Genomic DNA, 27232 nt, shown 5'->3' on the forward strand with positions numbered 1-27232 from the left:
CTTTTTTTTTTTTTTTTTTTTTTGTACCAGGAATGGAATTCAGGATTTTGCGCTTGTGAGGCAGGCGATGGCACCACTGAGCTAAATCCCCTGCCCCCTTGCCATTTTTTATTTAGCCCTCATCTTCATTTGATTTCTCATATAGTATTTTATTGAAATTGTCCTAGGCCTTAACTTTGAGTTTCCGCTAATCCCCTGTTCTGGGCACGGTGGGGTTTCTAGATCTAGAAACGTGTTTGGCCTACAGCCAACGTGTCCACTTAACCTTCCCCGTGTCTTCTTCATTCATGCCTCAGGTCCAACGGCTCACACTATGCATCTTAAGGTGACAAGAGGATCGGTAATTGTTGCAATAGCCACATGGGAAAAAATTTATAATAGCAAATTTAAGGATAAGTCAGATTTCAATTATTTTGGATAATTACCTAGATGTGAGATTGCTGCATCATACAACAGTTTTACTTTCTAATAGCTTTTGATTAGTTCAAATGATAGTTTCATTCAAGTTCTTAGCCTATTTTTTTGATTGAGCCTTTAGTTGTTTGCACTACAAAGTTATATGGACATTCCTTATATGTTTTGAAGATTAAACCTTTATGAGATACATGATTTACAGTTTTTTCTTCAATTCTTTGGCTATTCTCTTTGCTCTGTTGATTGTTTACTTTGGTGTGCAGTAGCTTTTTAAACTGGTGTAGTCTCACTTGTTTGTTTTCATTCTCACTGTCAAAACTGAAATAAAGATTCCAAAGATATAGATTCACTGCTGCACCATTCATAAAGGCCAAAATACGGAAACAGCCCAATGTTCATCACCGAATTAGTGGATAAAGAAAATGTGGTGTATACCTACTATGAAATATATTCAGCCTCTAAAAACAAGGCAATTCTGAAATATGGATGAGCATGCATGAACTCTGGGGACATCATGTGAAAATAATCAGTCACTGACAGAGAGACACTGACTGCATAAGTCCAATTATATTAGGTATCTTTCACGCACAGAAATAGATATTACAGGATTTTCATTACATTAGGTACCCTGAAGAATCAAATTAATAAGATCAAAGAGTGAAACAGTGGTTTTCAGGGGTTGGACCAGAAAAAGGAAAATGAAGAGTTGCTAATCAATGGACATAAACTTTCAGTGCAATGAAATGGAATAAGTTTTAGAGATCTTCTATGTAACACTGTACGTATAATACAAATAATACATTGTACACTTCAAAATTTGTTCACAGGGTAGAACCCATGTTACATGTTCTCACCACAATTAAAACATATTTTAAATGACAGGGATTCTTTTGAAGAGTACAGAAAAATCTTGCGTTAAAAGTTAATTTGCTAAGGTCTGGGGATTTAGCTCAGTGATTCTGCGACCTGCCTCACAAGTGCAAGGTTTCAAGTTCGATCCTTGGTACCAAAACCAATAAAAATAAATAAATTTGGTAAATGCCCAATGGAGGTTTCAATATTTGGCAACTTTCTAGCAGATAAAGTTGGTGGAGAAATCAAAATTTTCAAAAATATTTGTTTATGTATTCAATAATTCTAATAATTGTGCCTAGCCACTTTCTAAATATTATATGCACTGTGAAATTAAAGAGGTTAAATATTTTTTATTTCAGCACATATTTAAAAGTTAAGAGACAGAAACAGACATGCCAAGAAGCATATGTGATGGCTTTCACATTCATAATTGTTAAAATATGATCGAAGCAGGGAATTACAGAGTTTCTAAGAAGGGTGCTACCTTTGCTAGGGTGTCAGGAAAGATCCCCTGAAGACCTTTTGGTATAGAACAGAGTGCCAAGGAGCAAACAGCCATGCACAAAGCTGAGGGAAGATCATTCCGGGCACAGAAAAAGGTAAATTCAAACTCCCCAATGCAGGAGTTAGCTGAGCCTGATATAAAGAGAACCGGCAGCAGATGAAGTGATGGTAGAAAGGCATCAAGTAGGCAAGGGCCTCGCAGATCACGTAGGGAAATTGGGGCTCTTGGGCTGTTTTCATCCTCATGCTACACAATGGTTACTAGGAGGTTTTCAAGTGAAAAGCATTAAATCCTGCTTTATGCTTTGATAGAACAGGGAGCTTGCTATTGAAAAGATTCAGTCTATCAGTTTGCAGTACAAAGTTTTACCTGATACACTGAGATTCCCCAACAGATATCTAGCTGTGTAATACCTATGATGAATGAGAGAAAACTCATTCAGTTAAGTTATATTTTAATAACTAAGATTTTAAAAAAAGAGAAAGTGAGAGAAAGGCAGATGACTTAATGGAAAAATTGGATAGTAGACTTGAAAAGGCACTTCACAAGGGGATGCTCAAGGGGCTGGTAAAGTTATGAAAAGATGTCTGTGCATTATTGGTCCTCAGGGAAATGTAATTAAAAACCACATCCCCACCTGAATTGCTACAACAGGCAAATTCACCACCAACATAAAAACCCCAATACACCCAGAGCAATAAGGATTTTCTCACACAGCGGTAAGGCTGTGAAGCTCTTTGAAATCTGTGTTGCAGTACGTGCTACAAGTTTGCTGTACCTGTCAACCAGCCTGTGAGATCCACCATCGACTGCTTGCAATTTACAGAGATAGGAATAGTTACAGTAAAAAATGATATATGCTATAAATCATGTTCTTTTTTCTCCAGAGAGATAATTGCTAAACATTATTGGCACATCACTAATTAAACTTGATATGAATATATCTGGGTCAGGTATTTCTATCAATGACACAGAATATTCATAAAATGAAATGTTATACAACTGTGAGAATAAAACAGTTAAGAAGCAACAGCACGAATAGATAACACAAACATAATGCTGAAGAAAATAAGCAAGAAAAGGAAAGGCATATATGTATGCAATGGAAAAAATTAGCTTACACTAATCTGTGGCATTATATTCTTGAAATATTATAAATTAGAATATATGAAATGTTATGACCTGGGGGTATGGTAGTGATTGGTATTGAGGAAAAGCTTTCCATTAATATTGTCTTGATATTCATTTTAATACATGGCATGTCTTATTACATGGTGTGGTATTACATGATATGTTGCAAAAATTTATAAAGTTATATTATGTATCTGTATGCTATCCTTCAATGAATGGAAAAATAAGGAAATAAGTATCACGTGTAGAAAATATTCCCTCATATTTTTTGAAAATGAATAAACTTATTTTCTTTAGTTAAAATATCTTCAAGGATATTTAAACATCTCCAGATTACTTATGTGGAAAAGGAATTTATAACATGCCCTTAAATAATGGTTATTTTTTAAATGCTCTCTAAATTTGGCAACACAATTTTCATCGGAGTTGGCCTTTCTTATATTAGATTACAAAAGGAAAACCCTAGAGCTTTGATTTTCATATTTTAGTATGCATAAGAATCAACTAAGGAACTTGTTATAAATTCAGATACCAAATTCTCTGCCACAGAAATGAACTCAAAAGGTCTGTTGAACCTATAAATCTGTATTTTATTTTATTTTATTTATTTATTTATTTTTTTTTTTGGTACCGGGGATCGAACTCAGGTCCTTGGCGCTTGCAAGGCAGGCAGCAGAACCACTGAGCTAAATCCCCGGCCCTAAATCTGTATTTTAATAAACACCTCACATGATCAAAAGCAAGTGACTACATAAGAAAAAACACAGGTGTAGACATTACACTACATAGATGAGCAGATAAATGATAGAAGATACATAGGTAATTATTCAGCTTGGTAGTTTTCATTGCATATTGGTGCTGGTTGGTGAATGGTGAAAGAATTATAAAGTCTCAAATTTAAAACATTGTGAATATTCATAAATTCATATTCATAAATTGAAATGACCTAACATAACAAATAATTAAACTAATACATTTTCTTGAAAGATGTATTATGATGAAGCAAAAATAAGAGAGATATCAGGAATCAATACAAATGATAAATGTACTGTAGGAGTATCTATTTTTAAGTTTTAGGGTTAAATATTTTTTATTTTCAACTGAGAAAATTCTCTTTTAGAATAGTAAATTAATACTAAAGACTTGAGATATTTTACAACCATGAGGGGAAAATCTATTTCTTTCATTTGCTTTTGCTATATAGATTACTTTCTTAATTCACTATGGAGCTGCAGTTAATTCTGTTTTAATAAAGTCCCATGTTAACAAGAAAAAAGTACAGTATTAGGGAAATAAGTCAACGGAAAATGGCCAGTGAATGTTTCAGTGTTATAAAAAGAGAAATATTTCTTATAAATTATAAGGACACAAGTAAATGACAAGACACATGACAGTATAATTGATAAAAACTTGATCTTAATTGCACACGCACACAAATATAGCTGCCAGTCATAATTTGCTGAATAATCACTGTAAGTTTACTTAAAAACTTACGTATAATAGAAATCCTAAGCCATATGCTAAAAGTATGCACAAAAACACAAATACAATTTTGTTATCATTACACAATGCAGATAAGTCTTCAAAAGTAAATTTAAATAATATCCAAAGTTGTGTAAATTTATGGTATTATGTTCTGACTATTATGTACTCTGTATAAAGATAGTGTACATATACAGTATTTTTTAAAGCTAGAAGAAAGAATTTTGAATCTATTCACCATAAAGTAGTAATAAATATTTGAGGCGATAGATATGTTAAACCTAATTTGAACATTGTACAATGCTTGCATATATTAGATCAAAATACCCTGTGGAATTGCATACTTTTTGTTTTTATGTATCAATTTTAAAGTGAATTTTTAAAAATGTAAAAGGAATATGCTTCAAAAAATGCAACATATAATTCACACATCAATACTAGCAAAAATTGAAATTGACATTTATAGGAGGCAAATACTTTTGTTTTTCATTTTCAGAAGTATTCTATTTTAATATACAGTTGTTTGAACATTAATGCAATGGATAATTGAACTTCTATGATACATGTCTTATAAACAAAAGATATCTGTAATCATGGAAAGGGGTGTTTTTGTTTCCCCCTTAAGGAGCCCAGAATCAGCTCAACATGCATTTTATTTATTTCTCTGTAGATGAGCCAATGCTCAGAGTAGCAACTGATTTCGTCTTCATAGCTTTCATTCCAAGCTAAATTCTAGACAGATAAGATCATAAACACATTTCAGCATTTCTCTCCCAAGGGATTTTTATGATTGCCAAAATTATTCGTAACACTCATTATGGAAAACTGTCTACTTCTCCTCAAATTCTTGGTTCCACCCTCACCAGATGCTGTGATCCCTCATCTCACCAAGACTTACACTCATCTGCTTACCTGTTGGTGCTCTTCTCTTCCAAACCATAGGATGGGCATGGGCTATGCTACAGGGTTTGGTGCAACCAATACAACTCTGTTCACAGATGGGCTTGTGCTCCCAAAACCTACTTACTTAGTCACCACAGGGTAGCTAAACTAACTGTAGAAATTTCTAGAACTATATTGGACCTTTCCCTTAAGGTTCAAGTCAGAAATGAAGAACCCAGGCCCTTTCTTCTTAGTACTTAAACCCCAATTTGACTTTTATATGTTTGCTGAAACAAAACAGGCCATAAAACACAGGAAAAAAGAAAAAAAACATACAGTTGCAGACACACAGGATCTTTTCTTTGCTGCCTGATAACTTGTCAGTGTTCAGAGGTAGGACAGAACAGGACCTCTGTTCCCTGTAAGTCTGCTTCACCTTAGCCCTGTGGAGAGGCAAAACATAGTCAACACTTGCCAATCCAAAAATTATTATTATTTTTAAACATGTGTGTCTGATTTATTTCATTTGAAAGTATGGTCTCAAGGTACATCCATTTACCTAAGGTGTCTCAAGTTTATCCTTCTTTGTGGCAGAGCAGTACTACATTGTGTATAAAAACATTTTCTTTATCCATTCATCCACTGATGGGCAATTGGGCTGTTTCCAAGATTTAGCTGTTACAAATGGTGCTGCTATAATCATGGTTGTGCATATATTGCTGTGGTATAAATCAATAAAATTCCTATACACAAACAACAATTAATGAAAAGAAATTAGGAAAACAACACCTTTCAAAATAGGAAATGAAATCCTTAGGAATCAATCTAATGAAGGAAGTAAAGGACCTTTACATTGAAAACTATAGTACTCTGAAAAAGGAGATCAAAGAGGATATCAGAAAATGAAAAGATATCCCTTGTTCTCAAATATATTGAAAAATGACCGTGCTTCCAAAACTGTTATACAGATTTAATGCTATCTCGATCAAAATACCAAAAGTGTACCTCACAGAACCAGGGAAAACAATCCTAAATTCATTTCAAACCAGAAATGACCTAGAATGATAAAAACAATTTTGGGAAACAAAGGCAAGGCAGAGGAAATCACAATCTCTGACTTGAAATTATACTACAAAGATAAAGTGATACAAACAATATAGTACTGGCAAGGGGGGAAAAAAAACTAGATCCAAAGATCAGTGAAACAGATTAGGAGATGCAGAAACAACTGTAAACATAACTACCTTATATTTGAAAAGGGAGCCAAATGCCTCACTGCAAGAAAGATAGCCTCTTTAATAAATGATGCTGGGAAAACTGGCTTTCCAAATGCCAAAGATTACATCTAGACCCATATCTCTCTCCAAAAATTATTTTTTAATATTGGCAAAATAATAATTATTAACTAGCCATGTCTCTGCTTTTATAAAAAGCATCTTTCTGCTTGAACACAGAAACATTATAATGATTGTCATATTTTAAACAAACTCCCTTTTATTAAGATTGTTTTAGTTGAAGGGGGTATAATAAAAGCAATTTTTAAAATACACAATTGAGGGCAGCAATAAGAGAAAAAGTTTAAAATATTTGTGCAAATAATTTTTCTATAAAACGTCTAAAAGATTATCATTTTGGGGCCGGGAATTTAGCTCAGCGGTTCGGTGGCCTGGTACCAAAAAAAAAAGATTATCATTTTTCCACATGAAATATATGTTTAGGTGCATATTGTTATCAGTTTTTATTCTCATTTGTGCACGTTTGCAGTACACAATGTTCACATTCCTTGTGTGGAATTGGTGTGTGCACATAACACATCTCAGTTCTTTTTCTCAGCTCCTTTCACTTCCTGCCCTCCCTCCTCCATCTCTTGATCCCCTTGCCATTTGAAAAAAAAAATCTGTGTTCCTACTTCCTATTATTTATCTTTCATTTCGCTCTTTATTTATAATTTAAATTTTGAATTTAAGAGAAACCAATGATACTTAAACTATGCATCTTTTTTAATTTCATTTAACATTATGGCCTCAAGACTCATCCATTTTCCAACAAATGACTCAAGCGTGTCCTTCTTGGTGGCAGAGTAGTACTCCATTGTATATAAATAACACATTTTCTTCCTCCATTCACTGGCTGATAGACTTATAGGCTGCTTCCAAGATTTAGCTATTATGAATTGAGTTGCATGTTTTTGGGGGTTGGGGTTTTTTTTTTGGAATATAAGAAACAAGATAAAGCAGAGAGAAAATTTGGAACTTGGAAGGTAAGTTGTGATTTTTGTACTGCTGCTTTCTGAGAGGTAATGAATTATGTTTCTCTTAATCGAAAAATAGTGGAAAGTAGAAGTCTATAGAAGATGGGAAAAAGGCTACACAATTTTGGATACTTGAACAAGTTACTTTAATTCCCAGATTAAGAGCCAGTGACAAATACTCTAAAATCATGGATAACCTAATAAAGATTGGAGAAGAGCTAGTTTTACTCAACAATGGGAAGAAAAGAGTAGATTGTGGGGGAAATGTATTTAATCACACTTAATTTAAAAATTTCTTTTCACCTAAATTATACATTATTCATTTAACTGCATATTACTCAAGTGAATCAGGTAGTAATTTTAAAAGACACTGAATACAATTTCTAAGCATGATTTGTGTTTTAAAGAGTAGAAAAAGGACATTGTTTTAAATCTCTCAGTTAATCAGGCTTATAAGAGCTGTAGATGCTAGTATGAAGACAGCCCAGTTATCTCCATACAGAGAGTAGATACATATGGAAACCTGAACTATAATTCTTATAAAATAAAAGTTTTTTGCCCTGTAGCCTATAAAACATTTAAAACTATTTTAAATATCATTGTAAATATATACAAACTTTTAAAAGATTTTCAGCAAGCTCTAGTTATGTATTGTTTAGATAATAGAGCATTCTTTATAAAAGTCTATCATGACTTCTGAAATTTGTAAGTGCCTTCGGAAGTCTGAAGTTGTCCTAGCCCATTCACAAAGGATAAATTGCCAAGAATATGGCCCATCCAGTAGCCTGCTTTCCACTTTCTGTCCAGCTGCTAGCTAGTTGATGACTTTAGACAACCTACAGAAGGCCTGCAAATATCAACTATTATAATTATGGTTCTTTACCTGAGAAACACAGTTTTAGTGAATAATATTCTAAACTTTACTTCAGTGCAGATCAAAAATTTGGTTGAGTTCTTGATTTCTGGATAGATTCAGATGCCACAGTCTTTTCCCTTTAAAGATATGCGAAGTAAATCCACTATGATCTCTTGAATTTGCATTTTTAAGATTGTATTTATGATTTCCAAACGGTACTTCATCTCCAAATTTGCTTCTACAGAGAAATATGTTTCTACTCACTTAAGCAACTATGTATATACCACGATACTGCTTTTTCCAAGACATGAAGCCTTTTTTTCAGAGAACTGATAGCAAGCAACGACTTCATTTTTTCTGATGGAAAAATCTACTTCCCCTTACACAGCACATTGTGTATGTCTAACACAGGCCAACATTAGAGGACAGGTTCCCCTCCCTAGATAAGCAGTCTAATTATTCCTATATCTTGCTTCTGCACCTATACTTGGATATTCTTCTCTATTGATTTCATATTTAATTTTAGTGAGAAAATTGCAAGGAAAAATCCTTTAATACTTTAATAATAATAAGATCCACTTCATAGCAAATTTATGAAATACTATTCTCAGATTTGTATTTAATTTTTTGTTCTGTAGAAACTTAATTAAAAAATTTACCTATTTAATCTAAGCAGATAATTTAGTACCTATTATTTTAATTTTTTTCTTTAATAAAAATTATGATGGATTAGTTTCCATTGCAGAAATTGCATTTATAATCTTTCTTCTATAATTTTAAAATAATATATTTTTCTATTTATATAAAGGCAGGCATTCTTTAAATCCAATTCTATTTTGTCTACTTAGTAGCAGTCAGATCGTTGGCATTTTACTTAAACTCTCATAAAATTTGTAGACTGAATACTAACATCAAGGATTGTTAAAATGATTCACTGAAAAGCTATACTTGGTAAATACTAGTTGCCTTAAATACTTTTTATTTTTTTAAATGATTTTAGATTCACACAAAGTTGAATAAAATGAGATAAAATTTTTCACATATTGCTTAACAAATTTCCCTTAATGGTAATATCTTGTCAAACTATGGTACAATAGCACCGCCTGGATATGATATTGATACAATCTGTAATCTTATTCAGATTTCCCCAGTTTTAAATTTTTATTTTAATGTAATGTAAGTAGATATTAATAAAAATATAAAAGCCATTCTACTAAAATAATTTTTCACAAAAATATTAGAGAACAACAATGATAAACATATTGTGTACCATCATCTTAAAAGAACATATTTTCATTTGCTAATCTATCCCTCAGCTAATTCCCTAGATTTCGCCAGTTTTATCTGTACTTTTTTGTGTATGTTTACATTTTCATTTTAAAATAATAATAAAACTTACAAAAACTTTAAGAGAATAATGCAGGTATTTTTTGTTCAATATCCTAAATCCCTTTCAGTTGTTAGTCTCATACCCTATCATCTCCTGAATATGTTAATATAAATGTCTTACAAATAAAGACATTGTTCTGCAAAACAAAAATACAACCTCCTTAGAATCTGGAAGTTATATATGCACATTACTATACTCTGATCTGTAGACATCATTCAAGTTTCAATATTTTTTCCAATAGAATCCTTTACAGAAAGAATCCAATTGTATTTAGTTGTCATATCTCTTTAGTCCCCTTCAAACTAGATCCATTTCTTCCTCTTTATCTGACTTCTGAGCTGCCACTTTAAAAAATTGCAGGCCAGTTATTTCATGGTATGTCTTCCAATTTAAGTTTGTCTGATTTTTCTTCATAACTAGACTCAAATATTTTAGATAGAAATATCAGATCAGTAACACTGTGATATTCTTAGTGCATTCCACCAAGTAAGAAACACATTCAGTTTCCATTTTGGGTGACATACTTGAAGAAAGTAGTACCCGCTAGGTTTCCTCATAGTAAATAGAGTCTCTACGACATTTGTAATTGATAAATAACTTGTACTAAGGCACTTTGACTATATTATGTATTTTATGTATTATCTTTCATCCACATATTTACATGCTTTGATGTTTTTTTCCAACATTTTTCATTATTGTGATGGTTGTAAAACTGTTCCTTCTATATTAATTAACATTCCGTTGTAAGGAAAAGCTTTCATTTTTTTCTTAGATATTCATTCATATGTGCGTGCACACATATATTCCCCTTTTCTTAATGTTGTGATCTATTACTATCATTACTCTTTTGATTATGAAATTGAACCAGATTTAATCAGTGGGAGTCCCTGCAAGCATGCTTATGTGATTTCTCAACATAAGGCTATAATTTTAGGACTATTTCATTATCTACTTGTAAAAATAGATGTGTTGTTTCTTAGGTACTTACCTTTGTCTAGCCAAAGAATTAGTAATTTTTCCAAGAAGTAAAATTTCCTTTTAATCTTCATTAATTAGAAACCAAAATGTAAGCAAAAAAAGGTGCCCATTGCAACTGAGATATTACTGCTCCGAGAAAAAAATAATTGGAAATATACGAATTACACTATATATAGTTATGTTATCTGTTTGTCTTTCTAGCTATCTAGATAACTAGGTGTCCTTATTCAGCCAAGTCTCTTGCCAATGAAAATTATGAGTCCAAATCGACATTTGAATTCCCCGTCTAATATCACTTTAGTTTTCTCTTTCTCCAGATTTGCGATTCTCTTCCAAAAGGAATAAATCTGACTCAGAAATTCTCTCTCTATATATATTTTATATATGTGAATATATATATACATATTTCCCTCTTATATGTACTCAACTCTTATCAAAGCTATCTTTGTCCTTCTCCCCACACCACTCCCTGATGTAGACAGAGCCCTAAAACTGCTTGACTCTCCGAATACCACTGTCGTCCCCCTTTACAGATCCATCTTTCCTGTCTGTCACACTCCTTCCCCAACATTTGACATTAGGATCCCGCCACGCTACCCCTGTCACATAGCTTCCCCAATTTACTTAGGTTCTGCTAGCACGTGCCAAGCTGCTACCAGTGCTCCCTCCCCACTCCTCATCCTACTCAGGACCTGCAAACCCCACCAGACTGCTGCCTCCACCGCCGCACGGGCAGAGGTGATCACATCCATACCTCATGGCTCCTTGAACAAATTAAGGAAAAAGAAAGGAAAGAAAAAAGGAATAGAATGGAGAAAAAGAGAGAAAGAAAAAAGAGAAGAAAGGAAAAGCACAGAGGATTTTATTAAAAATCGAGGGATCTATTTATCATCTCTCTCGCTAGAGATAGGACATGAATCTGTCTCTGTCTAGCTGGCAGTGAGTTTGTGTTATAAAGTATAGTGATGAAAAAATTAATTTACAATATTTGCAATAGGGTAAGAAAATTGAAATCTGAAAGTTGACTGGGCTGTCAAAATTTGTCATCTACTCAAATTCCTCATTCTGTGTTTTTCTGCATTGTTATATATTAAGAGCACCCTGCTCCCCACTGTCACAAACTCTCTTAACCTTTCAGCCTACTATTATAAGGCAAAGATCTGAAACTCATTCAGATATTGTAAATCACTAGAAGATAGTGACTTCAGATAAACCACTACCCTGAAACTTAGTGCTTGGAGTTATTTCTTTATTTCAAGTCTTTTTAAACAAATGGTTTCCCTAGCTACCCACTCTACCGTCTCTTGCTTCTCTATCCTACATAAATGACTCCGTTTTTGAGCTTTACTCCCCATATCTAATTCCTTCCTGCCTCTACCATACTGTGAACATTTTCTAAACAATGTCCGCAACTAGTTTTTGATATTTTATGAATAATCAGTAACTTCTCATATTCTCATACTCTCACTGGGAAAAAAAATGATTGGTTTTACACTGATGGCTAAAGAATGTATAATGAAGAGAGTAAAATGTTTTTTTTTTTTAAATAGAATTATTTTCCCTTTACAGAGAAGATGCTTCTCCAACTTTATCATGTTGAGAGCATAAACCCCATAATGCCACACGCCCCCTCACCTCCGATGAACAAACAAAGAGGTGCCTATGTCAGAAAAAGGCTGTGTCTGACTCAAAGGAAAATGCAGATGCTGGCCCCAAGAGGTGGAGGTCTGTTTCGTTTTCATGGGATGGGAGCTTAGCATGGCTCTGGAATAAAAGAACATGAAATTTCCTTGTCTAGTATCTCGTTGCATTTCTCCTCTCTTTTCCTGCACTAAAAACTCTTGCTGATCTGACAAAATGAGACACAGATTTTTAAAAAGGCCTTTCTGTCTCCTTTGGAGCTTTCTGAATAAACATTTTTTTCATCCCTAACAAAATTGCGTGCTATTTTTCCTAGGGAACAATAAGTAACATGGACCCGAGAGGCAAATAACAAATGGAAACCTGAATCAAAGGTCTGGTCCTGTCTCTATTCCGACTTTTAAGCCGTGGGTGGGTAGGTTAGACTCAAACTCTCGTGGGACAGTTATATCAGTCAGAGACCCTGAAGAGATTCTGGTTGCTAGAGGCCTAAACCTTTGCTTCTGATTGCCTTTCTCGGTCATTTTGGTGATCAAACATTTAACATTTCAGTCAGATTCTCATTAGACTTTTCTTCCTTTATAATGTCTGCGTGGTTGGAAGGTGTTTTATTGACTGTCTTGAGCAGCAGCACAGGAAATTGTCATTAAAACAGAGGAAACTTAATGAAACATAAACGGAAGGAGCACAAATACACCAGTTCCTATTCTTCATTGCTGTTCTTTCCAGATGTGCTGAATTTTCTGGAAATGGAAAGAGGAAAAAGAACGAGCAGTGGTGTCTAAAAATACATAATTGGATTCAATGACTATTGTGCTGGAAAGGTGTTTTTCAGTACCGTCTGGGGGAGAAAAAGTCACAGGAGAAATTGTATCTTGGCTTGCCTTACAACTTTATTTTCCACCATGTCTCAGTTAAACCTGGCTGTCACCCTCTTTGCTTTACTTGGTATGAGCCCTCTGAACATATATTAAGGATGCAGTGCCAAAGTAGCTGCACCATGTCTCCACTTCAGCTTTTACTTGGCTGGCAGTCACTGCATATTGGAAAAAACCAAGGCATATCACTTGAAATAAAGGGGAAAATATTCCTTATGGAGGAAGACTACAGGAAAATTTGGAAAATAGTCACTAGTATTATGAAAATCTTTTCTTTGCGACTAGGTTGCCTGAAATCACACTTTCCTTCATCCCACTCAGAGCTACTGACTGAGTTTTACTTCAAGCTGTTGACAAGGTGTCTCTTCCTAAAAGAAATCCACTTTAGCAGGTCTGTTTTGATTCTTTTCATAATGAGGAACGTGACTTGGTCTTTTAACCATTTTCTTTACTTGAAAGACTTTTAAAATGTTAATTTGAGCATTGACAGAGTGATATTTTACAAAGTTACATCTTTCACAAAGTTACAGCAAAATTCCCAACTTTCCATTCTTCATATTCTCTCTATCCTGTCATTTTCCAGCCCAAAATCTCACATAAAAAGCAATATAGATTAGTGAGGAAAAAAGAAGAGAACCCTGTAGCAGAGAGGCAACTCATTTTTTTTCCTGTATTAAGAATGTTCCAGTCATCCATCTATTTATTAATATCCATCAACTGAAATTTGCTACCTATGCTGTGGAATACTAGACATTTGAGAGAATGGAAAGACCTATTAGACACAATTTCTGTTCTCAAAAATTTAGATTCTCATAGGGAAGGAAAGACATTTTTAGAAAAAAGTACTGAATAGTAGAATAAGCTCTGTGTGAAACATACAGTGCTTCCTCCTCTCTAACCTGTGATTTGGAATATTGGGTGGATAATTTTGTATTTGGCACTACAACATAACACAAATCTAAAAAAAAACTCCTAAAAATAAAAAATCATACTCTTAAAGTTGAATCATAAGGAGAGAAAAGAACATACTCAACTTTCTTGGCAAAAGTAATGTCTTTATAGACCTCTTTTCTTTATATCTATTCCCTTATGAAACCAAATAGCTTGAGTTTAAAGACTCTTTATTCTAGAATGTTTACAACATTCACTTTAGAAGATGGAAATGCAGTAATTAAGGAGGCAAGAGTGGCAATAGTTATTACACTTTCAGGAATCCTTTACCACAGCCTGGACTATAAGAGCCAGTTTTATGAAAGAAGATAATATTAGTTAGAACACTGGGGAAAACCAGTAATTGTCAGAACTGCTGTTGGCTTTGTCATGAAACAAGAGTAAACCTAAGCCTAGAATCCAGAAACAAAAATGGTTCCAAGTTTTTCTTTCACTACCAGAGTATGTCTGCATCTCTAAATAAACAAAATTAGATAAGATAGTTTTATATTTCTCAAGCTTTGGAAAGAAATTCTTCTGTAATGCCAAATATTAGTACAGTTCAAGGTCCTTATACAATGTCCCCAAATGCTTTGGGTGCTTTTAACACTCTACTCCCACTTTCCTCAGTGATATGCTTGAGTTGCAGGATGGCAAATCTGATGATCTCGTCTCAAACCTTTTGTTATTTTTAAAGATTTGGTCACACTCTCTGTAGCAGTTATGAGTGTGAATTTGATTGGCTTTGAAATCTGCCCTGTGAATTGGTTATGCACGTTTTTCAGTGTGTCTGGCAGATCATGGAGGTGTTGCCTTGTGGTCCATGTCTGGTCCCTTTCCCGCTCATCCCTGGAGCTGCTCTCCTGCTCTGCTCCTCAGCCACCACGAGCTGGGCATTGTTTGTTGTTCCGCCATGATGATCATGCCTTGGAGCCAGACAAATGGTCTAAATTTCCTGAAACCATGAGCCAAATTCAATCCCCCATTGAAGTGTAAGTTAAGCGAAAGTGTAAATTGTAGGTATTGGACAATGTGTACAGCAGTGGCGAAGCTGACTGTTACACTCTGAAGTTCTTTCTTCATTTTGGATGTGAATATATCAAGAAGGGCAAAGTAGCTATAATCCGCAGTACAGGAAATTATGAGGTAGCCAGTGACATTTAAAAAAAATTTTCCAAAAATTGATAGGTGCAGAGATGATTTCCTGATTGATTGGGGAAAAGGAGGATGAATTAGTATTCTTGCTTGTCTTATTGTTCAGTAGGAGAAAATAATACAGTATGTCATGTACCTGGAATTTGTTTAGAAGGAGGGTTTTTCAATCCAGCGCAAGATAACAAAATCACATATGCATGCTGGTAGCAAGACGCTGTCCAACTTTACGTAAGGAAATTTTCCCTTGCCTAGAATGTTAAGGGTGGTGGGACCATTGACTTATACCATCTCTGGGAAGGACTTTGACACCTCACAGTAGATATTTGAAAATGCCATAGGTCCCGATCATCTTCTAGGCTGTTTCATGAGCAAAAGACAAGAAGGAGCAGCCATATTAGAAGAAAGGACAAAAAAAGTGTTGAACTGGCAGTTGTTGTCAGATAGGTATGCTAACTACTAAGGCTCCCAGAAATACCAGTGTTTTCTTCAGGACACCAGCAATTCTGTGTAATGAAGTGGGAGCAAAAACAAAAATCTTGAATGACAACAGGTGACTTTAAATTCACAGGCCACCTGGGCCTGAAGATACTCAAATTATGTAAGACATTTTATTTCAATACAATTATTTGCAGATATATATATCCAAAAATTTGCCTCTCCACACAAATTCTTTGTGAGCTTACACTATGTGCTACATATTAGAGTAGGAGCCGGGGTCCACTAGGGAAAAGATAATCAACAATAGCTTCACTCAATTAGTAGAGACACAATAAATACATAATCAAATAAAGAAATGATAGATGTTTGGGGAGATAGATGCATTCTATATATTTAAATATTATGCAATGTATACAGGTATCAAAACATCATGCACTTCATTCATCTGTACAATTTTTATGTATCAGGTAAAATAAATTTAACTAAAAGAAACAAAACTAAATACTATCCTCATAAAATGTCATTTTGAATTTGAATTAAATATCTATTTATGGATTAAAGGTGCATACAATAAAACATAGTAATGGTTTCAAAACAAAAATAATGAAATTTCAGGCTGTGGTCAGAGCTAGTGACAAGCAAAGAAGGAAAAAGGAATAGAGAACATTTGTAGGGAAATGAATATAGTTATCTACATTATTCACTTATTTTATGCATGTTTTCAAAAATCAACATATGTGATTGTACTAGTAATATTATTTTCACATTTTAATATTATGCATCTGACATATAACATTTTACATTTTGTAGGACTTATATATTCCTTCTTTTACTCTACAATATTCAATCACGTGGAGATATTACCATTTGCATAACCATTTTCACTTCAATTGGATATGTAGATAAGCTTCCAACATATTGCTGACTTAAATATCTTCACACATATCTGAGCAAAATTATCCTGGGGTTTATTCTCAGAAATTGAATTGTTATGTAAAATACATATGCATAATATTTTCATCAGTAAATCCGAATTTACTATTAAAACGATATTCCAAGATACACCGTTACTAGTAGTATATAGTCTACTGGTTGCATATCCTTGTTCACATTTGATACTAATCAAAATAGAACTTTTTTCAATTTGATGGGTGCAAACTAAGATCGTTTATGCATTTTAATTTTCATTCCTCTAATCACTAGTTTGAGTATCATTTTTATTTATTAGTATTTTGAGCTTCAACTTATATGAGTTGCCTATTCAAAATTTCTATTTATATATAATTGACTTCTCATCTTTATCTTAAAAGTTATAAAACTATAAAACAAAAAGCATTGTGTGTAAACTATATATTCAATCTATCAATTTTGTTCACAGACATTTTCCTGTGGGTCTATAACATTTTTACCTTCCCAGCATTATAGTTTAAGTATAAAATGTCCCCCCAAAGACTTCATTTCCATTTTTTTTACTTTCTCATATTTTTTTTCTTTTCCCTTATTTCCTTTCCCCTACCCCTCCCACATCCCCTTCCCCTCTCACTTCCCCTACACCTTTAGACCTTTTCTTGTTATTTCACATTGTCAGTTATACCATTAGGATCTTACGTACAACTGTAGTTTTTCACACCAGAGAAACTATTTGGTATTCACATATGTGTGACTTATTTAGTTCACTTAAGAGTATATCCTTAATAAGCATCCATTTTCCTATGAATGACTCTAATTTCTCATTCTTTATGGCTGAGTACTATTCCATTTTATAGAAAAAATACATCTTCTTTATCCAGTCTCCAACTGATGGGCAAATCGGCTGTTTCCAAGTTTTTGCTATTTCAAACTGTGCCATTATACACATGGGTGTGTGTATATCACTGTGATATGATTCTTTTTATTCTTTTGGAAAGATACCCAGCAGAGGGATGTCTGGGTCAAATGGAACATTTGCTTTTTGATTTACAGACAACTTGGAGTTTACATTGAACATGATGTGGACAGGGATCATAGTCATTTTTCCTCCTCTCTGTCAATCATTTTGCTCAATGTTATTTAACAAATAATCAATCATTTGCCATGAATTTTTCTTTGCCATGTTTTTGATGACAGCTCAACTGTATTATAAATCCCCATACATAAAAACATCTGCTGAATGTACTCTTCTGTTCAATTGATTCACTTATCTACTGCCATAATATTTTATTAATAAAACTTTATAAAAATGTCTTTATATAATAGGAAATGGATCTAAAACATGAACAATTTTACAAATTTACCTATTTACAATATATAATATATTATAATATAATATATAATATAATATAATACATTAGTATAATATTGATAATATAATATTAATATGTTATATAATGTTGTTATATAATGTGTTATATAATATAATGCAATATTTAAATATTTACTATATATAGTTATATATAGATGTATATTCCAAAAAGATGGTTTGCAATAAATTATTCAGCAACTGCCTGAATATATTTTGCCTTTGAAAATAGGGGATTGAAATTAAGGTTTCATTTTTCTAGTCCTAATATATACATATATATGAATTCTTAGGTATGTTACATATAGCATTCATAGAATAACATACACTATTAATAATGAGAGGGATAATTCATAGCATTCCCTATTGATTACTGACAATAAATCAATGTTTATCATTTGTTTTCCATTCCAAAGCCATATTCCTTATTCTGTTCCTGGGGTTCCCATAGAAGGTTCTCGTCCCATTCCCTTAGAGACTGATCCATCACCATGATTACTATGCCTATGTCTAGGCTGAATAGTTATATCCACGATTAAAGAAAGAGTAAATAGTTTTTACGACAGTAGTCAGGATCCTCCTAATGCATGGGAACATTTCATTAGTATTCTTACTTTGGTCCAAGACAATTCAGGATAAATATATAATTTATCTGTATTAAGTCTTAATCCCAGGATAATTTATTAACTGTTTCTTCATCCTTGTGTCTACATACAATATTTGCTTTCTTAAGATAAATTTATGAAAGTCCTCACACTTCACTTTTATTTTAAAAATATTATCAACAGTCCACTAATTGAAAATCTTAGAGTCAGTGATTCTTAAGATTTAAGAAAAAGTCATATTCTGTAATTTTAGTTCAAACACATCAAAAATCTTTTAGAAATTTAAGTAAGAAAGAAAATAATCAAAAGTTTCAAAACTTATATGCAATGAGTCCCTCACTTTTTGTAGTTGTTTGGGACATCTAGAAGTAATAAAGTGGAAATTAATCTATTTGATACAACCTTCATCTTCATTTTTTAGATCCATGACTTTTTTTGCTTTTGACGATGTTGGAATCAGATCTTAATGTGCCAACCTCCCCTCCACATAAACAATGATTTCTATCTATGGTTGTTTGTCCCTTCGCATTATCCCTCTCACTAAGTGTGAGCAAGACCTGTGACTTGCTTCTATTCAATTGAAGATGGCAAAAAAATGGGGCAACTTTTATGACTACCTTTTGCTGCATCCGAGTCTTGCCATAGGAGTAGAGAGCATACATTCAGGCTAGATGAAGTAAACACCACAGAGGGCCACACAGCAAGGGGCTGCAGGCTGAGACCTGGCCCTGTGTCAGGAACCACATTACATGCAGCCTCACTTGACAGCCAAGAAAAATGCCGAAGCCCTCCATCATGCAACTTGAAGAAAATGGGTTCTGCCAACTCCTGATGTGAGATTAGGAGAAGATTCTAAAGGATTTTACAGTTAAAAATTATTTTACCTTCAAGAAGAGTAAACAGAAAGATGTTCTTAGGCCACACAGAGATAAATGTGATGATAGGAAATATAGATGATTCTGCAAACCGCTGATCCAGAATGAAAGCTAATTACTTGAGTTAGGTGGACTTCAAATTTAGAAGGCAGAGAAAGCTGTTCACACGAAAGAAAGCCCTTGGTCACTGGTCCGTGATGAAAGCCACTTAAAGTCCTCATAAGGGAGACAGAAATATTAGAGTCTACATAAATATTAGAGTGGTGTGTAGGGGAGGCTTTTCTGAGGTTCTTTTAGAAAACATGAATTATAAAATTTTATTTCATGCCTAATAAAAAGGCCTAATCGCAAGTTAGTTCTAAGAACAAAATGTTAGTACATAAATTGAGCACATATTTCTCCAAAAGTACAATTATAGAGCATTGAATGAATGTCCTACCATTTGATTTAAGAGAAAAGTTAAAATATTTGACATTTAGTCCAGTGCTGCCACCTACTTTGCAAGAGATCTCTGGCCAAAAAAAAAAAAAAAAAAAAAAAAAAAGACATTTTTAGACAAAATTACAAAATTTCATCAGTTTTCCCATGGTCTTTCTTAATTTTTTAATAGCAAAGCCATCCTGTTTTACTTTGCTGTTACCCATTGCATTTGTTTCTTTTTCTTTCATGCTGTTGCTAGCTGATTGTAAATTGTTGTCATCAAGTTGGTTACAATATGGGTAGTTTTTTACATCACTTTTATTGACTTCATGAAATAATGCATCATTTATACATTTGCTTTATTATTTTTTAAAAGTTTTACATTATTTTTCAATTGTATTGGTGCATATCCAACAATTTGGAAATAAGTCCATCTCATTGCAAAGACAATTTCTAATATTTAACCATGAACTTGAAAAGGAAAGAGCAGGGACATTTGTATATTTTGTATATAACTATCTTATACAAACCCTAATGTAAAAATCTCACTTTCTACTTTGAAATTGGCTGTATTCCTTACTCTATTCCCAATCAGTCTATGATTTCCTCTTCTATTTACCTCTACAAAGATAAGGCTAGTGCTTCTGGAAAAATATACAAATTAAAGCCATGATCTATAAATTCCTCCAGGGAAGCCCCTGGTTAGGACAGGGTTACTTTGTACCTTCTTGGTAATTGACCATGTAGACTGGCTTCTATGAAGTAAGAGATCAGCACAGTTTCAAATGCTATTAAAATCTGTAGGTGTATAATATCTGTTGCCTCTTGCAAATAAGAAATATAATAATGATTTTTATATTTCAAAACACAGACTTAAGTACATATAGTAGGAACAATGAACTACTTTGGATCACTGGGAAAATGCAAATTTGTATGTAAAAATGTCATCTATTACTGAAGAAAAGGATTCTGGGAGAGTTTTGCACTTCATACCATGTATTCAAAGTCACCGTGACATAATTGTGTGGGGCCCTTTTGGCTTTAGTAGCCAAGAGACAGGCATATTCATGGTATTTTTTTAAAATATAGGCATGAATAGACATGATTTTCTGATGATCAAGTATGAGCAATGACAAGGTAACTTGATTACCACTTAAAATAATTGACTTGGCTCTGGAAGCAATCCAGTGCTTCCTGAACTTACAGGTGCACGTAGGTCGTTACTTTCGTTGATTAGAACACAGTAAAACCCAAATCAGAGTTTGAATTCCTATGGAGACCAAGTTAACTTCACTCTATCCCACTGCCAACTCCTACCACGAAATAGCGATTCTTAGTGGTTGATCACAAGATAATCTCAGTGAGAAGAAGGTACAGGTTTAAATTAAACCTGTCATTACAACTGGAGGCACAATGACAGCTACAGCGTTTTTCACTCTGAGCTGTGAAGCTTTCTCTGCAATTATAGCTAATCCAAAAGAAGAGAACAAAACATTAAACCATCTTCTAAGCAAAGTGCTGGGATGGAATTTTCCTTGGTTCTAGTTTCAGAGTAAGTATATCCACTGGTGTAAAGTACATCGTTACTAAAACACAATTTTAATCTATTAGCTACGATTAGGGTTGTAGAAATAGTTTAAGGTTTAGGTGCCATAAGCAAAATGGCAGATACTTTCTTTAAGGGAAGGAATTACAGAATTGATCCCATTGGATTACAGGCCCAATTTATAAAGCAAATATCAATCCAAGAAGAATAACAATATAAGGAGCCTTGTTCTCCACTGCTGCTGTGTGCCAATGTACTATGCTTCTTTGGTTTTTGTTTTCTTTATTGCCACTGTTGTTTCTTTTCTGTTTTGTTTTGAACTTCATTGTAAAGGCATTTTTTCACATCAGGTTATATGAAAATGAAAAATTGTAGCTGCTTTAGTAAGAAAGGCTATCCCTCGATGCCTTTTTAAGCTTTAATATATTGCAAATTTGGTATCACTAAGCAAAGAGAAAAGAAGTACTTTGATCAATTGTCATTGTCAAGCCATTATGATTTTCTTTTCCTGGATTACTGATAGAAACATTAAAAATTATGAAACTTTCTGACAAACATAAGAAAACTACACAAGAATTTCTTTCATTTCAAGGAACTCTGGTTATAAAATATCACAAATGTATGTAAATTAAAAATTAATAAAAATCTTAAATAATATTTAAAATGAAAGTATTTAAATAAAAATGCTCGGTAACATACTCCCTTAAACTTAGAGCTTTGTCTTTATTGTGCCAACATTTACAAAATACATTTGGAAATTGTACTTTCACTGTAAAAATAAAATAGCTGCTCAAATGTGAAGGAGAACAAGGTAGGAGGGAGAAAAGGACAAGGAAAAAAAGTGAAAATAGAAGGTAAAATGGAAACAAAGCTTTTGTACATAAGGAGGGGAGAGGGCTTGGGGGATGGGATAAAAAATTAATTAAATTTTAAAATAAACTTTAAAAAATGTTAAATAAAAGAGCTGACTACTTAATTTTACTTGAATTGTTTTTATAAGTGGATATAAATTAAAATTTCTATTATGGCTTGGATAGTTTTGAAATGTATACCACAGTAATTTTGTGAAAGAGCCCTTGTCTTGGGAGTGTCTGACATTTCTTCATGATTAGATTCAGTTCATGTATTTTTAATAGGGATATTAACATAAACAATGTGATATCCTTACTGCATGATATCAGAAGGTACACAAAGATAAACTTTTCTTTCTTTTTTTGGTACCAGGGATTGATCTTGGGACCTTGAGCTAGGGAGGCAGGCAGTGGAACCACTGAGCTAAAACTCTGGATCTAATAGAAACTTTTAAAAAAAATATTCAACATCTGTTCCGACTTCTCAATAAAAAATGTTTATTTAAACTTATATTTTTCATAATTTTAATACTTTAATCATAACATATTTTTATTCTGCTTCCTTTATTAATATCATTGCTTTTTGTTCCTGTATCCCTTCCTAATTAGCTAAATTGGTGCACCATAATTTATTTCATCATTTGACTGTTATTAGGTATTCAGATGTTTCAAATGTTTCATTGTACTTGTTCTTAAATGAGTAAAAATCATAGATTCTACCAAAAAAATCACAGCAAAACAATATGCAAATGTAAGATAATTTCTCTCCTCCCAGGTTTTTGGCAATTGTGTCCCTCTTCTCAACCAAATGACTAGAGTAATGCAGGCTCTACAGTAAGCAGGATTCAACAGGGAACATGGGTGGGATCAGTATGTATTCATTCCCAGTTCTAGAAAGTATTTTAAATGTATGCCTTAGTGACGCTGGTTTCATCTTGTCAGTTTTATTGATGGACTGCAGAATGCTTTTGTAAGCATTGTGCTTTTGTAGAGAAAAATATAGTTTAAATGGCCTAAAATCATTTATTTACAAATTTACTAAGGAAATCTTTAGAATATAAGAACTAAATAGGAGTTGTACTTACACTTTCTCCAACTCTGGCACTAGAAAAGAAACCATTTATGAGAACTTTCTGCATACTTACACAAATGGAGAGAGGATTGTTTTACATAAAGCAGCTGTTCTGAATGTAACCAAACTACTGTCAAGTTTCAGAAATAGTATGTTGATGTCCCATAGTGAAGCTTCACAGATCCTATATACCATGTGAAATGTCCTACTTCGGCTAACTGTGGGCCAGTTGGAATTTTTGAAGAATTCAACCTCAACTCTGAAAGCTAAGTACCCTAATGCAATGTCAGAATCCCAAGACAGAAAGATAGCATAAAAGAAGCAAGGAAGAGGGAGCATTGTTGATCTCTTCTTAAGATAAGTAGTTACCTAATTTCCCAACAATTAATTGTGGCTGCATTTATAAAACTTGTCCAACCACCAAGCTAATAAGCAGCCTATCACAGAGGCAGCTGCTGAGTGGGACAGAATTAATACAGCTCTCACTAGTTATCTCAGTGCTGCCTTTGTCTCTTCACTGTATCTGGTCAACTCGTAATCACCTCCTCTAATGGTCTCAGAGGAAGAAGTAGCAATGACACAGATAATGCTCAATAGTAGAGAAAGCAAAACAAATATTTTCTATTAGGTGTTTGCATATATCATATGATTAAGAAGGAAGTCTGTTTTTCTTTTCAATTATATTTTGCTTAGACTAATATTTTAAATTCACATGTCAAAGAAAGGGTCATTTTATACTACAAAGATAGCAGGAGAAACATTCTAAGTTTCAAAATCCTTAAGATGAGAGTCATTAAACTGGCAAACCACTAATCTGAAATGCAGTTCAAATCTGACAGTGTCCACTCCAGGGCTCTTACTGCCGTTCTTACCACTTTTCCAGACTCCATTACTCTCCTCTCCACTATTCTTCCTCTTTGACCTTAGACCAAAAGGCGCCACAGGCAGAGTGTGCAGTGAGTGTGTACCGGGACTGAGTCTCCACCGCAGTCCCGACTACCTATAGTTCAGATGCTGAGGAGTAAGGATGTTCCTTTCTGCATCACCAATAAGCTCTCAAAGATTCCAAAACCCGTACCATAAAAGGCCTGCGAGTATGCTTAACTTCTGAAAGAACAAGTCCCAGTAGTGAAGGGCAGAGAGCAGCACATTTTTTGTTCTTAAGTAGACCCAGGTGATTGTCAAGGGGTGGCCCTTTCAAGTACTCAAAAGAACACACAATATGGCTTCCTTACATGCATGAACTGTGAGGCTCAGTCAGTCTGAGTTGGTTTTCTGAAGACTTTGTCCTGACTTCTTGAAGCTGGTAACCACCTACCAATTCTTGATCTACACATGACTCCATTCATCTGAATGTGGTCAGTTGTCAATCCACCTTGCCGGGCCTCAAACCTACAACCGTGTCTGTCCCAACACCAGGAGCCCTCTCTTTCTCTATTTTCTTCCAAAACTCTGATCCATGTGAGTCTGATCCATGATATCACCTCTCAGCTGCAGTGCTTCCTACTGTGAGCTCTTGTTTTTTTCATTAAAGTGTTGGAACAAATTTTATTTCTTGCTGCATTCAGGCTCTGCCGTCAATACTCACCAACTTTAACTGCTTTTAACAAAAATTTCTTTCACAAAGAAAAATTGTTTTATCTGTCAAAAGTATTGATTTGGGGAGGGATTGAGTCTCAGAAAGCTATTTTGGAAGGAAAAAAATAGCACCAACATTTTGTTTTTCTTTTCACGTTCCTGGTATAGCCCTTCAAACTCTCTTTGAAAGGCTATGTGGTCACCACTGCTCTTGCAGGAAGTAAGAGGTCACTTGAAAGAAAGTTTCGAAAAAGGAGGCACAGATATAAGTATTTCATCTGCTACTTCACTATAGGAATTATTCTAAACCAGAACTCTAAGGCCCTTCTCTGCTTAGAACCATCAGAGGCCTCCCAGGCCCCAAGGTACTTACACTATATGCCTAGAATTCCATAATTTCCCATGAACTTTCCAGTTTAGTGTGTATCCCTCCCTTCACACATCAAAACACAGCAAATTACTTTCCATTCACCAAAGGCAGCCTGCGTTTAAGTCAGTGAACTGTTAGTATGGAGTGGTTGTCCATGAATACAGACTTGAGAGCCTGTAAGCAGACCCCAGGCCCACTACATCCTCCACTGCAATATCTTGGTCAAGCTTCAGCTAGGAAATTTAATTTCCCTCAAAAAAGGGAACAACTGAATGTGAATCTTACCCTGGCTTTTCAAGCTGTTTCTTTATATATGCAAAAAGAAAGACTATCTCTGTAAAACTCCATTGAATGAATCACAGACCAAAAGTTGCTGTGTCTATACCATTCCCTGGGTTTGTGGCCATAATTAATGTTGGGGTGAAGGATTATTATTATTATTATGCCTTTCTTTATGCCTCTTCACTATGCCAAAGGGTCAGTAATTTTTATTATGAATAACTTCATATCATCCTTCTGTTTTCATTGTAATTTAATAAAATTACTGCATTGCTCGCAATGTACCCTGAAACACATGCAATGTCAGATGCTTTTAATTTAATTTTTTACTCTAATCTGAAATGAAAATAATTTCATCTAGATCCTCCCACATATATGCAGACACTGCTGTGTGTGTGTCTTTTTTACTGTATAAGGTATTCTCAGATTCTTCTATTTTTTAAGTACTAGATTTCATAACCTAACCTGCCTGCCTACACATAACCATTGGATATACCCTCCAAAATAGTTCCTGCTCCCAGATACCATGTTCAGTTCCCAATCTGATGTAGGTAAAAAGATCCTGTCTACAAAATTACCATGGTACAACTTGTAAAACTAACCTAGATTTCATTCTTCCTTTCACTTCTTAGATATTAGAAAACCTTGTTGGCTTCTCTTCAAACTAAATTTTGAATTGACCACCGCTTACACCTTCACCCCATTTGGGGTTGAAACTATCAACACACTTGGGCCACAATCAGCCCACTAAATGTGCTCCTCCTCTTCCTCAATTCCCCTGCTCTCTTCCTCATAAAACTGTTGAGATCGTCTTGTAAAAACGTAAGTTACATTATATCACTTAAATCACACCAAATCAAATCAAATCCAATTTCCTGTTTCATTTTACAATTCCCTATGAATCTATTCTGCTAATCTCATCTTCTCCCTCTTTTCTTGCTGGGCACCCTTGGCTCTTAGCATTCCATTTTTGGACAACCACTCTATTTCTCTGCAAAACTGCAAGCCCTACCATGCTATCACTTTCATTCTAGAAGTTTGCCTCAAAACTTTTCATACCATATGATTTACTTATTTTGTACTCATTGTTTATTGTTAATTTCCAACCTGTAATATGCAGGCTCACCACAGCCAAGGATCTCATGTTTGCTTTTCTTTTCTTTTTCATTTCATGAAGTTTATTGGTACATTTTAGGTTTGAAGTCTGATGACACTCATCATTGGGAATTTGTCTCTTTACATGATATGTCTTGGTTCTTATTTCCCCCCACTCTCCTCCCCTCCGTTCAGTATTCTAAGCAGTATTGCTGTAACAGCAGTCACCATATTTTTGGCATTCTATAAATATTTGTGATCAAATTAGAAAATGTTAAGTAGAATTTTTTTTATTGAATTTATTGGTACATTTAGGGATACAGTACAGTTACATTCATTGTTGGGATCATGTACCTTTACATGGCAAGTCTTGATTCTCATTTTTTCCCCTTACCCCTGCCCTCCCTTCACCCCCTCCTCCCCTCCCCATCTACAAACACTTTATTTTCATCTTTTCATTCTCTCACATTTTTTCTT

Source organism: Fukomys damarensis, unplaced genomic scaffold (assembly GCF_012274545.1).
Source record: "Fukomys damarensis isolate Sample0158 unplaced genomic scaffold, DMR_v1.0_HiC HiC_scaffold_18, whole genome shotgun sequence".
In the NCBI taxonomy this organism is placed as follows: Eukaryota; Metazoa; Chordata; class Mammalia; order Rodentia; family Bathyergidae; genus Fukomys; species Fukomys damarensis.